The following is a 13,476-nucleotide window of genomic DNA, read 5'->3' as shown; positions in this document are numbered from 1 at the left end:
ATCTTCCTGATCAAAATTATAAATTCTCTACAAAGCAATATGTTGAGCACTAGCCGGAAAGTATTTACGGAAGAAAACATCAAGAAATTCTTTTGGACTATTAATAGAATCAGGTGGCAAACTATTATACCAAGTTTTAGCATCATCCTTTAATGAGAAAGGGAAAATTTTAGCAACGAAATAAGTACGCTTCTTAACATCATCAGAAAACAAGCTACTAAGAGTAGATAGCTCAATCATGTGTTCTACAGCACTTTCTTTTTCAGTACCACAAAAAGGTGTTTTCTCCACAATAGATATATGAGACAAATCAAGAGAAAAATCATAATCTTTATCCTTAATGTTTATAGGAGATGTGGCAAATTTAGGATCAGGAGACAGTTTATATCTAACAGGTATGTTGTGCAAGCAACTTTTTAATTTTTCTTGCATCAGTAGTAGCATTGCATTTATCAATAAAATCATCATCAAGTTCTACATAATCTTCATCAAGATCATCACTAGAGTATTCAACGAGACTCAGGTGAATTAACAGGTGTAGCAGCATTTTCATTAGGAGTTTCAGTACTTTCAATTTGTCTAGACCTAGCAATCGTAGCATCTAGAAAAGATCCCAATGAACCACTATCATCAAGCACAACAGAAGCATCATCAATATTATAAGAATTTTCAGATCTAGAAGAAGTACCAGCATGTGAAGCATGTGGTGGTGAAACAAGTTTATCAATCACAGATGGTGAATCAAGAGCAGCAGAGGTACTCAGAGTTGTACCTTTTCTTGTAGTGGATGGTAATATAGCGACTTTAGGATCGCGAGGTTTACCCATGATGGAGAATTTGCAGCGAACAATATCAATCCAAGTGAACTTCCAAATAAAGCTATGCTCCCCGGCAACGGCGCCAGAAAATAGTCTTGATGACCCACAAGTATAGGGGATCGCAACGGTCTTCGCGGGAAGTAAAACCCAATTTATTGATTCGACACAAGGGGAGACAAAGAATACTTGAAAGCCTTAACAGCGGAGTTGTCAATTCAGCTGCACTGGAAACAGACTTGCTCGCAAGAGTTTATCGATAGTAACAGTTTTATAGCAATAGCAGTAGTGAAATAACAGCAGCAGAGTAACAAAGACAGCAGTAGTGATTATAGTAAACAGCAGGATTAAAATACTGTAGGCACGGGGATGGATGACGGGCGTTGCATGGATGAGAGAAACTCATGTAACAATCAAAGCAGGGCATTTGCAGATAATAATAAAACGGTATCCAAGTACTAATCAATCAATAGGCATGTGTTCCATATATAGTCGTACGTGCTCGCAATGAGAAACTTGCACAACATCTTTTGTCCTACCAGCCAGGTGGCAGCCGGGCCTCTAGGGAATCTACTTGGAAATTAAGGCACTCCTTTTAATAGAGCACCGGAGCAAAGCATTAACACTCCTTGAACACATGTGATCCTCATATCACCACCTTCCCCTTCGGTTGTCCCAATTTCGTCACTTTGGGGCCTCGGGTTCCGGACAATAATACGTGTATACAACTTGCGGGTAAGATCATAAAGCAATGAATATCATCATGAATCGATAACATGTTCAGATCTGAAATCATGGCACTCGGGCCCTAGTGACAAGCATTAAGCATAACAAGTTGCAACAATATCATAAAAGTACCAATTACGGACACTAGGCACTATGCCCTAACAATCTTATGCTATTACATGACCAATCTCATCCAATCCCTACCATCCCCTTCAGCCTACGAGCAGGGGAATTACTCACACATGGATGGGGGAAACATGGCTGGTCGATGGAGAGGCGTCGGTGGTGATGATGGCGATGATCTCCTCCAATTCCCCGTCTCGGCGGAGTGCCAGAACGGAGTTTCTGGTCTCGAGACGGAGTTTCGCGATGGTGGCGGCGTACTGGATGGTTTCTGGCGATTTCTTCTAACCCCCCTTACGTTTTTAGGTCGAAGGCATTAAGTAGTCCGAAGGAGCGCGTCGGGGGCCAGCCGAGGTGGCCACACAACAGGGCGGCGCGCCCCCCTCCTGGGCCGCGCCGGCCTAGTGTGTGGGGCCCTCGGGCCCCCACCTGGCTTGCCCTTCTGGCTCCGTCAATATTCTGGGAAAGTAGGACCTTTCGCATAAATTTCGAGGATTTTCCTGAAAGTTGGATTTCTGCACAAAAACGAGACACCAGAGCAATTCTGCTGAAAACAGCGTTAGTCCGTGTTAGTCGTATCCAAAATACACAAATTAGATGCAAAACAATAGCAAAAGTGTTCGGGAAAGTAGATACGTTTTGGACGTATCAAGTCACCAAGAGACAAACAAAAAAAAGAAATAATGGACTCCAACAAAGAGGGATATCAGAAGATATGTACCATCTCTCATGTATATAAGTTTCTCTAAGTGGACAACATCACGAAGATATTTATCCACAAAGAAACATGCACACACAAGATAGGTACACGAGAAGTAGAGCAAGATATCCAAGGTGAAGTGATACAATATACCAATGAGATATTTGCTTTATAGCATGGCCAAAGGCTCATATTTATCTCATTGTACATTGAACAACTTCAACCATAAACACCTCAAAGACATCACAAGAATCACCAAGAGAAGGAGATAGTTGATATGCTTCGAGAGAGGCAAACAAGTATCACAAAATAAAGATAAACCCATAGTTGGATACGAGATAAGCATGCATCAGGGGATTGATACTTGTTACCCGGATGCAATGGTGTGATGTAGTAGATATGAGTTTGTTATAACATCATAGCTCGCCTCCTATAGCCACTTGTTCTCCACTTCTTCTTCACGAGTGAGACGAGCATCCAAAGCATCACCAATGTACCTAAGACAAAACTCAAGTACAAAGTGGTCCCCAAACTAATTGGGTCTGAGTAGTTAGTACAACTACAACACATAGGACAAACTCCACATAAATATGTGCATATGGATATGAATTTGAATTTCATGCACATCTTAGCCGATTTAGGATTATGGTGGAGTTTTCCCTATGCATTGGATCAATGAAAGCAAGCATGCCATAAGATATACATGAGGTAAATATGCATGCAAGACTTTCAAGAACCAAATGGAGATATGACTTGGACAAAATGCAAAAAGAACACGATGGCACACAAAGATGTGACATGTCAAAAGGTTGTCCAACCCATATCCAAGAATCAAATCAACACAAGATTGATCCCAAAGTTCAACAAATGAACTAACACAATGAGCAAGATGATGTCCAAAACAAGCATGCTCAAGGACTTATCTCATTTTAGGAAAGTAAAACCAAATGTCAAGAATGAGATAACCAACTCCCAAAGAAAGCAAGGTTCCAAATAAACCAAACCTTCAACACTTTTGATGATGGCACAAAAGTACCAAAAAGAAAAGGTTTGTCTTCCAAAATAAATTTTTTGAAACAAGAGACTGTTCGAACAAACATAGTAGAGCTCCCCCAAGATTACTGCACTATTTAGGATTTTGCATTTGAATACAAAATGCACAAATGCGGGATCATCGCTCTACCATCGTTTATCAAAACACTAACAAGGTTCAAGTGAAAAGAGGAGATACACAAGAAGCAAGGAAGACACATGGGAGTCTAACCCACAAGAACAAATTCTTGGCAAGAAATGAAGCAATTGAGCACATGAACCAAGTGTGAGGATGATCCGGAACAATACCACACAATTTATTACCAATTGTCCAAGGACAAGAGGCATTTAGGAAATATTTTCATATGGTAGTTTGTGAGCATGTCCAAGATCATCTTCACAACAAAGAAAGCATATGGTAAAGGATAAGAATTGACCATAATGAAAAAGGAGATTCTTGAGAGCTTCAATTAGTTACACCAACATGCAAAGCAATGAAACATGAAGCACATGATTTTCCAAAGAGTATATAGAGCTAGCAACACAATGTGGAAAACCATGCCAAGAAAAACTCTCACAAACAAAATCCAGGAGAATAGCAATATGAGAATTTTAGGAATAATGGAATTTGTTTGAGCACACATGTCACATAGGAACAAGATAATCTATAATATCAACTCTATGTGACACAACCTCAAATGTTCACATTTTCTAGGCTTGTAAAATGCACAAAGCATAATACTCCCCCATAATGTGATAGAGACATTTTTCATGCAAGAGGCAAATAAGAACCACGTAAGGTAATTAATGGACATTATAGAATTTTAATTCATCATGTCGCACATTTTGAGATTGTGAAATGCACAAAGCATATCACTCCCCCAAAATGGGATAGTCCATTAATTTCTCACACGAGCCAACAAGTAAGATATCAACAAGATGCAATGGGCTCAAGATAAGAACAATTGTACATGATGTGCCACCCAACATATATAAGCATGCAAGCAAGATAAGCAAGTAGGAGGCACAACATACACAACCACATGCAAGGTACAAAAGCAACACATGTAAAAGGGGAGCGAGTAACTTTCAATGTAAAGGAGTTGAGGACTCGTTACCGCAAGGAGGAGCATGGGTAAAGGATGAATGGAATAATACTTGACTTGAGAAAATAAGAATGGTGAAGATCCCCTAAGTCTTCATGAACTAGTCAAGTCTTCATGCCCTCCACATGTACCTATTGATCAAATTTTGGCTTGTTGGTCCCCAACCAAGTTGGGTCCTAAGAAGTTAGTCACAATAGGTTTGGCAACCCAAATGGTTCTTTTTGAGAAACCACATTGAGTGCCCATATATTTGGCAAACACATTTCCAACCTTATCCTTGCAAAGAGAATAAGCACCATCGATCAAGATAGGGTTGGATGAGTTACCACTAGTGCAAAAGGAGGAGATGTGGCCCTTCTCACGGCATATGTAGCATGTTCTTCTCTTCTCCTTCTTCTCACTTGATTTCTCCACAACGGGATCCTTGGCTTGATCCTTCTTGGGTAGCGTCCTTTCTTCAAGTTGAGGTAGACCTTGAGATTGGCCTTGAGGTAGACCATGAGCTCCATCTTGAGGCCGCTTCCCTTGTTTCTTCTCGCCAAGTGGCTTCTTCTTCAAGGGGCACGATCTAACATGATGCCCTTGAATCTTGCACTTGAAGCACACAATCTTCAAGAGAAGGCTCACCATCAACAATGCAATGTTCATCACCACTCACAAAACCATTACCTTGTGTCTTACCACACATTGGTGAAGTGGAAGGAGTGCGATCATCCTCAATGGTCTTGGACCTACCGTATGTATCTCGAAGTTTTGTCCAAAACTCATGAGCACTCTGGAAAGGAACGATGGAGGAAATCACTACATGACTCACAACATGGCAAAGCACTTTAGTAGCTTGAGCATATAGATAAGAGCTTTTCTTCTCCTCAAAAGTTGGATTTTGTGGATCCTTAGGAGGAGAAAACCCCATATCAAGAATTTGCTCCACATGTGGGTGCATGCCCCTAAAATAATCAAGCATGTAGATTTTCCAAGCATCATAATTAGTGCCATCAAATGTAAAAGAGGAAATGTGCACTAATCCTCTAGCCGACGTCATTACTCTCTAGGCGGTGAAGCCCAACAAGATAAGAGAGCCCTAGCTCTGATACCAATTGAATGTACTAGGACGTCGCCTAGAGGGGGGGTGAATAGGCGGTGTATAAAAACTTCTACTTGAGAGCTAAACTAGGCGGAATAAAACTACTAAGTGTTTACTAGTTTAGCTCAAAGCCTATCAACTAGGGGTTTGCCTAAGTGCACCAAAAACCTATGCTAGCATGATGAGCAACAAGGTGATAACAAGCTAGGTATAGCACATCAAGCATGATAGATATCACAATGTAAAGCGCATAGGTAAAGGAGCTCGGTTTGAGAAGTAACCGGTGCACGAGGAGACGACGATGTATCCCGAAGTTCACACCCAAGGGTGCTACGTCTCCGTTGGAGCGGTGTGGAGGCACGAGGCGCTCCAATGAGCCACTAGGGACACCGTATTCTCCTCGAGCCTTTCCTCCAAGGAGGAAAGCCTCGATCCACTAAGGGACCCTTGAGGGTGGTCACCGAACCCGTACAAGCTTGGGCAAACTCCCAAGTATCAAGCTTGAGGCAACTCCACAACACGGAGGCTCTAAACTACAAGGCCACAAGAGGCGACAACAAGCCACATCGGCAACAAAGCCACCAAGACACCAATGCGCCACAACCGGCTCCAAAACCACAAAGGCTAACACACTCCACAAAGGCAACAACGCCACAAAAGGCTACCACGCAACAAAGACGACAAGGCCACAAAGGCTACAAGGCCACAAGGGCTAGAACACCACAAAGGCAACAAGGCCACGATGGCAACAACACCACTAAGGTCAACACACCCTCTACGAGACCGAAACCCCGGAGAGAACCCAAACCGATGCACCTAATGCAATGGCTAAGAACGCCACTAAGATGCCTAAGTTCTTATCTTCCAAATTCCAACAAAGCTACAAAAGCTATTGGGGGAATAAGGGAGGAAGAACAAAATAGAGCAGGAACACCAAATTACTCCAAGATCTAGATCTAGCAAGATCCCCTCACTTGGAGAGGGATTCAATTGGTGAAGCTCTAGATCTAGATCTTCTCTCTACTTTCCACCAAAAATATGCAAGAAATAGTGGGGGGATCAAGAGGAGGAAGAAACACTTCAAGGTCAACAATGGAGGAGAGAGAATGGAGGGGAAGAAGTGTTTGGGTCGGAGGTGGAAGAGGGGTATAAATAGAGGGCCCAAAATATAGCTGTTGGAGGCAGAAAAACTGTGAGATTCGCTCCCGAGCGGTACTACCGCTTGTCAAAGCGGTACTACCGTTCGCGCGCGAACTGTGCGGAAAACAGGCGAAAAAACGGCCCAAAGCGGTACTACCGCTTGTGAAAGCGGTACTACCGCTTGAGCGGTACTACCGGGTCGGTACCGGTCCAATACTGGACCGGATCCAGTGTCTCACAGAGACCAAACCGGGCCTGACTGGTACTACTGCCCTTCTCTTTTTTTCTCTAAACTGCGATACGGAAACGGCAATATCTCGAGCTAGGAAACTCCGATTGAGGTAAAACCAATTTTGCCGGAAAGAGGGCGACAAGAGCTACCACTACACAATGTGAAAACATGGAAAAGAGATAGTGATGATTTTCTCATGGTCATAGAGTTGTAATCTCTCAATATGGTATATCGGGAAAATCATCACCCTCGCACATGCAACATGCAATGCATCCGGAATCCGTTTCCGATGAGCTAGAGCTTGTCATGAGAATGAAAACAAGCTCTAACCCATCTCATGGATAAGAACCAAGAACAACCAAGAAACACGATGCAATCCATGCAAGGTTTGAGCTCTCTCCGATGATGCGACCTACTATCCTATCGAGCACAAACCTTAACCTTGCGCGTTCCTCTCGAGTCGGCAAACTCCGTCTTCATCCTCTTCAACCTTGTACATGCCACCGTCTTCCTCCAACATACACGCCACCGTCTTCTTCGATCTTGTACGCACGCCACTGTCTTCATCCATCTTCATCTTCAACACGGTCTTCGTCATTGTACTCCATCTTCTCCATCTTGCAACCTTGAGACCAACACATGGCTATGGACCTAAGATAGATTCTCAATGCAACCGTTAGTCCATAGGGATTGTCATCAATTACCAAAACCACACATGGGGGCTCCATGTTCTTTAAACCGCGCCCTCGCCTTGCCCGACGCTCGCTCCTGCTGAGCTTCTCCCTCTCCCCTCTCTCACCCTCCCCTCTCTCCCCTCCCCTCACCCCTCCACAGAACCTTCTCAAGTTAAGTCTGCGCATGGGAGGAAGAATTGATGCATAATTAGGTACTACTTGAGGTCCATGATATGATGGATCTGTAGTCTCTGATTGTGTTTGTGATGTATGTATGTCTAGTTAACTTGTCCAACGAACTGTAGCTAGTTAGGTTAGTGTATGTCTGCTTGTTATGCATGCACATGTGTAGTAGCAAATTGTGTTCCCCTGACTTTTGTTCCTGTTCGCTGTGATGTAGTAATTTATTGCTAATTTTTGCTCATCATTTAGGCTGGTCATTTGTGATCTTAATATTCGACATTTAGGGTCTAAGTTGGATAGGATAACAATGGAAATGCGAATGCAAATGATCAGCATTTCGTTCAGCTTCAGGTGGACCAGTTTGCGCAGTTGTGGAGAAACCACATTAGCATCAGACTCACCTTCTTTTGCATCTTCGTCACAGCATCAGACTCGGCTTATTTTGCATCTCCCCTCATGCGTTCTACTGGGGACGCTCCAGTCGCCAATATCCACTGCATCTGCATCTGCATCTGCATCTTATTAGGAAGAAACGGTAGGGCGAGAACTGGGGTGGGTGCTAGTAAGCCGGAGCCTGGACTCTGGATTGCCTACATGACATAGGATGCTTGTGAATGTGCTATGTTGGTAGTTACAGCTATTCTACGGTATTACATTGCAGTTTATGATAGGTAAATATGTGAAACCCTGTCTTAAATCTTGATTGCTGTAATATGCGTATGGATTACTATGTACTACTGCGACGCGGTTCATGGAACATGGAAGTACAAACCTGTTCCAATCAGTAATGTAGGCTAATCACTATGTGATGTTGCGATGATATAAACCAATGCTTAGGTATAATAATGATAATGCTTCTCCTGATCTAGTGCTAGACTGCTTTACTTTTTTCAGTTAGTCTCTGGGTTAAAGAAGAAACATTCAAGGATACTGGAATAGTTTGTGTAAGAAGAAAGTTAAATGATAGCCAGTGGCTGGAATAATATGGAATGCAAGAGGGACGAGTGATATTGATAGAAGTAGGTTTCTTCGTGATACAAACTCGGATGAACTTTTGTTACTGTTCGCTGTGATGTGGAAATGGACTTGGTTACCATTCGTGCCGATGATATCCTAGAATCGCACTGGAGTGGTCTCTTTGTACTGTAAGCATGTGCTGGTTGTTGCTGGCTGTTGCTAATTATTGCTAGCTGTTGCTGGCTCTTTGTACTAATTATTGCTGGTTGTTGCTGGCATTTTGTATGTAACTTGGTGCTGTGTATGGACCTGGTGGTAAGCATGGTAGTATGGACATGGTGGTATGCATGGTGCTGTGAATTGTTGTTGGTGGTATTTTATTATGTGAATTGTTGCAGAGATTTCAAATGAGCTGCCCATTTCTCCGGAAACGTTGATTCACTTCCGTTTCGGTTGAGAAATGGGGCTCCTATGTTCAAAAATTAGCAAAGGTCATGCCGAATTTTCCGGCCGACAATTGTACTAATAGATTTCATCCTCTTCTTTATAGAAAGTGCAAACATGTCAGCCAACGACAACGTGGCCGACACTTCTAACGCCGCCATGATCCTCGAAGAGGAAGGCAGAGCGGCGAACGCCACGTTCTGGGAAGTCCCCTCTCGTCGACAAGAGGAGGAGGTGGACTTGGCGGCGGAGGAAGTCGGAGCTGACCGACGGATGAGTGAAGCCGGGGAGGAGGAGTATGAACCCACCACCACGGACGGCGGCGACCACAAAGGGGGTGACTCCACCGAGTTTGCCAACTGCACGGAGGATGACGGCAGCGGCAACCCGGCTGCTAATAAGAAGAAGAAGCCGTAGCCAACAGTGCTCTCCAACACCACCACCGAGGTCTCGGAAAGTGGGTTTCCCTTGGAGCCTGCGGATGTTGCCACTGGGTACGGCATGCAACTCGGGTGCATTGTCCGGGAAAGCATGTCGATCAACACGAAGAAACTCCGAGGTGAAGGAAATGAGAATTTGGTCTATCTCGCCTTCGGAAGCTTCACCGACGGTACACGTTCCCGGCGCCATACAATACCTTGTCAACATCCAACAAGGTGAATAGATTGGCCATCACGAAGATGAGCAATGCCCTGAGCAGCTGGAAAAGCCGGGTGAAGAACAAGATCGACAAAGGTGAAAGCTGGGAAAGTACTAAGAAGGGTGAGCCGACGCCAAAGCATGGACAGAGTGGGGTAAGAAAATGCATGAGCTCAACTTAGGTAAACACCGCCTTGGAAGCGGCGGTTATAGAGGAAAGATCCCGTTTGGGAAAAGGAGGACGAAGAGCTTGCACGTATTGGGAAAACGAACCCATGGTTGAAAATGACCAACTTGCGGGTGAGGTACTTTGTCCAGGCCCGCTACTATCTGGACAGGACGACCATGGAATTCTTTACCGAGGATAAGGAAGTGAAGAAGCTGGAGGAAAAGATGGTAAGGAATTTACCCGCGCGGTCCATTGCGTTCATATTACATATATGAGGTGAAGGCAATGCCCTAAATGTATTCACCTTTCCTTGTCTGCAGAACGAGCAGTTGGCGGCGGCCGATCGCCCCGAGGAATCGTCGTCCCAGGGCTCGACGGAGCCGTGGGACACGGCTTTCAATAGGGCATTGAACGCCTACAAGAAGAGGCCATTGTCCGAGCCGCCGACTTCGGCTGGCCGTGTCTGCGGCTTTGGTACAAGCGTGAAGTTTCGCGAGTACTACAAAGAGGACGCCAAGAAGAGAAGGGAGAGGAGGAGCGCGATGTTATCACAGGATAAAGCCAAGGTGGAAAAGCTGAGGCAGAAGGTCTCCATGCTGGAGGCAAAACAGGCAACGTCGATGGATAAAGAAGAGGTGGGCAAGCTGTTCGATCAGAAGCTCCGCGATTTCCTACCCCCTCATAGGGGATAGCTGCGTGGAATGCGGCCGGTCAGGTGGGGCCGATACAAGTGCCTAGCGCCGGGGGAAGCAATTCGAGCTTCAACGTGTCGCCATCACCGGATCTGGTTACCCTGCCGCCCACCATCGCCGCGGCGCAGCCGATGGAGTTGGATGAACCTGTGCCCTCTCCTGCCAAGCCTACCAAGGCGCAGCCGGCGATGGTGGTGCGTCATCATGCACCCGAGCCGGAGAAGATTGATCGGTCGGCCGCCGCCGCACCTGTATCGACATTAGCGCAGCTCAACGCCATCACCAAGGTAGTTAACTAATTATTTATTCCATGCCATCTCCTTCGTGCATTTTGATATCCGAAGATATAATTAATGATGCCCAACATTACTCAGGACACTCCTTGCGTGCTCCTTCATTGCGCGCCCGGTGGCGAGTTGAAGGATGTTGCCACGGGCATGATCATACAACTGAAGAGCACCATGTTAGACACCGTGGCTATGGACGCTAACGTGATGAAGGTCACTTCGGGTCGGGTGTTGCTGGGGTGCGAAGACATGGACCCCCCAATACAATTTGAGGGAGCCGACGAGCGCCTGACCCTTGAAAACTGCCATGGCTATACCATGGTATGGCCAAAGACCAAGATCCGTCTTGGGGGTCGCTCCACCGGTGCCACCTCAATCGTCCGGTCGTCTCGGAGGGCAGCTCCTCCCGTCGTTGCTGCCACAACAAGATGCCACAAGAAACTGTTGGGAGCGTCTACACTTCAACCGCCACCTGCGGTGCCTAAAGGCAAGGCCGCTGCACCGCTATCACCCATCCCACCACCCCAGGATGATGACATCGATGATGATGGACCGGTCTACGTCGATGCCTACCTCAACACCGGCGCCGACATAGACGATTTGTACATGCCGGGCGCGGATGAAGAACCATTCCGCGCTCGCGACGAACAAGCTGGCCTGCCCAAGGCAACCAAACAGCGCATGGTGTTCCGCAGCTTCTCTCAAGAGACGCCTCCGACCTCCGATACACAAGAGCCATCCGCCGCAAACATCTTCAGCCCTAATACGCTAATCAAGAATGTCAACGAGCAGTTTGAAGCGTCAGGGGCCGATGCTCCGAAGAAGCCCCGGAAAAGACCAACTAAGAACAACAAGGAGAAGGCTGCAAGCCAGCCACCACCGACGATCCGTCATCAGTACTCCATTGTACCTCCCCACGAGGATGGCTTTACCAGAATCCATGAAGCTGGCAAAGCAATAATGGGTTCGGAGTTGCGCAACCTCGCTTCCGGAGCTATGCTGCGTCTGCAGGATAGTATCCTTCACCTAGAGAATTTCCTTCTTAGGGACAAAGATCCAAATTACCCGGTCTTCACGGTCAGGGTGCCAAGATATGTTCTTTATAGCGTACAAGGACATGTTCAAGCTATTCCACTCGAGAAGGCTGGACTATAACTTGGTCCGCCTATTCGCGCTCAATCTGGATGAAGATCAAGAGAGAGAGTACCACATACGTCGTGATAGCAGATCCCTACTACATGCGTGAAAGCCAGTTGGCCTTATCAGCGGTACGGGCCTGGGCGACGTTGTACCTACAAAAGTTCTTCTTGGACAACAAGAGGAAGGACAACATCCTTTTGGCTTACTTTCCCGAGTAAGTACACATCCGCTAGCCCTGTAACATATTTCATTTCAATTGCTCTTTTCCAACATCGATCTTGTTCCAATTTTGTGTTGCACAGAGACACGTACTGCGCACTCATCTTCATCTCCCCGAAGTATTCGATTGCCACCTATTTCGACTTGGGGAGTGCGAAAAAGAAGAACTACGCCAGAATAAGGGGTGTGCTAGATGATGCTCTCGAGGGCTACTTCAAAAAGGGAGGTGCCTTCAAAGAAAAGGCGGAATGTTTCAGGGATGATGGAAAACACAAGTTCAAGCACATGTTCGAGTTCCCCTGTGTCAAGCAGCCGGGAAAAAGCACTCTGGAGGCCTTCTATGTCATGCATCACCTAAAAGGGTTTGTTCGGGATAGCCAGAACTTATTGCTGCCATCTGCTCTCCGAGGATGGGCCGAAAAGTTGGCGCGGATCAAAGATGATGGCCTCAGAGAAGACTTCCATGCTACCCAGGTCAAGTTATCACATATCATCCTTCAATACGTGAACACAAGGGGAGGGCTCTTACACCAGGGTAGAGCGTTATGCAAGAGGGACATTGAATATCGCCTCAAAGCGCAGGGTGACAGCAGGACGTGCAATACGAAAGATTTGTACAAGCCGTTCCCGGAGCCCTGCGAGGCCACTGCTCCTTGACTTAGTGTGTGTGGTTCATAAACTTTAAGTACTACCTTCATCGGTTAGTTTGTATATATCGATGGATGTCGTCTTGTGTGTGGGTCGTAAACTCTAAGTACTATGTTCATCGGTTTATGTGTATCGATGGACGTCGTCTTGTGTGTGCGCGTCGCAAACTTATAGTTGCCGTGTTCAACTTTACTATATGCTTTGCTCTAATATTTATCAACATATATGCATGATGTACTAATATGATATACTAATATGCCTTGTCAATAGAGATGCCGACATAGGTTGTGCACAAGGGTCGGGTTCCAGGGGTCTACGTGGAGTGGCAGGACTGTCTGAACAAGTGCATAAGTTCAGCGGGAACAACGACAAGGGATACGCGACTAGAGAGGAGGCGGTAGCACAGTGGAGGGCACACGTGGGGAAGAAGAAGAACCGGCTGAAGTTCTTGGTCCCCCTCTTACTC

This window comes from Lolium rigidum, chromosome 5, assembly GCF_022539505.1.
Source record: "Lolium rigidum isolate FL_2022 chromosome 5, APGP_CSIRO_Lrig_0.1, whole genome shotgun sequence".
Taxonomy (NCBI): domain Eukaryota; kingdom Viridiplantae; phylum Streptophyta; class Magnoliopsida; order Poales; family Poaceae; genus Lolium; species Lolium rigidum.
This window is presented reverse-complemented; position numbering follows the sequence as displayed.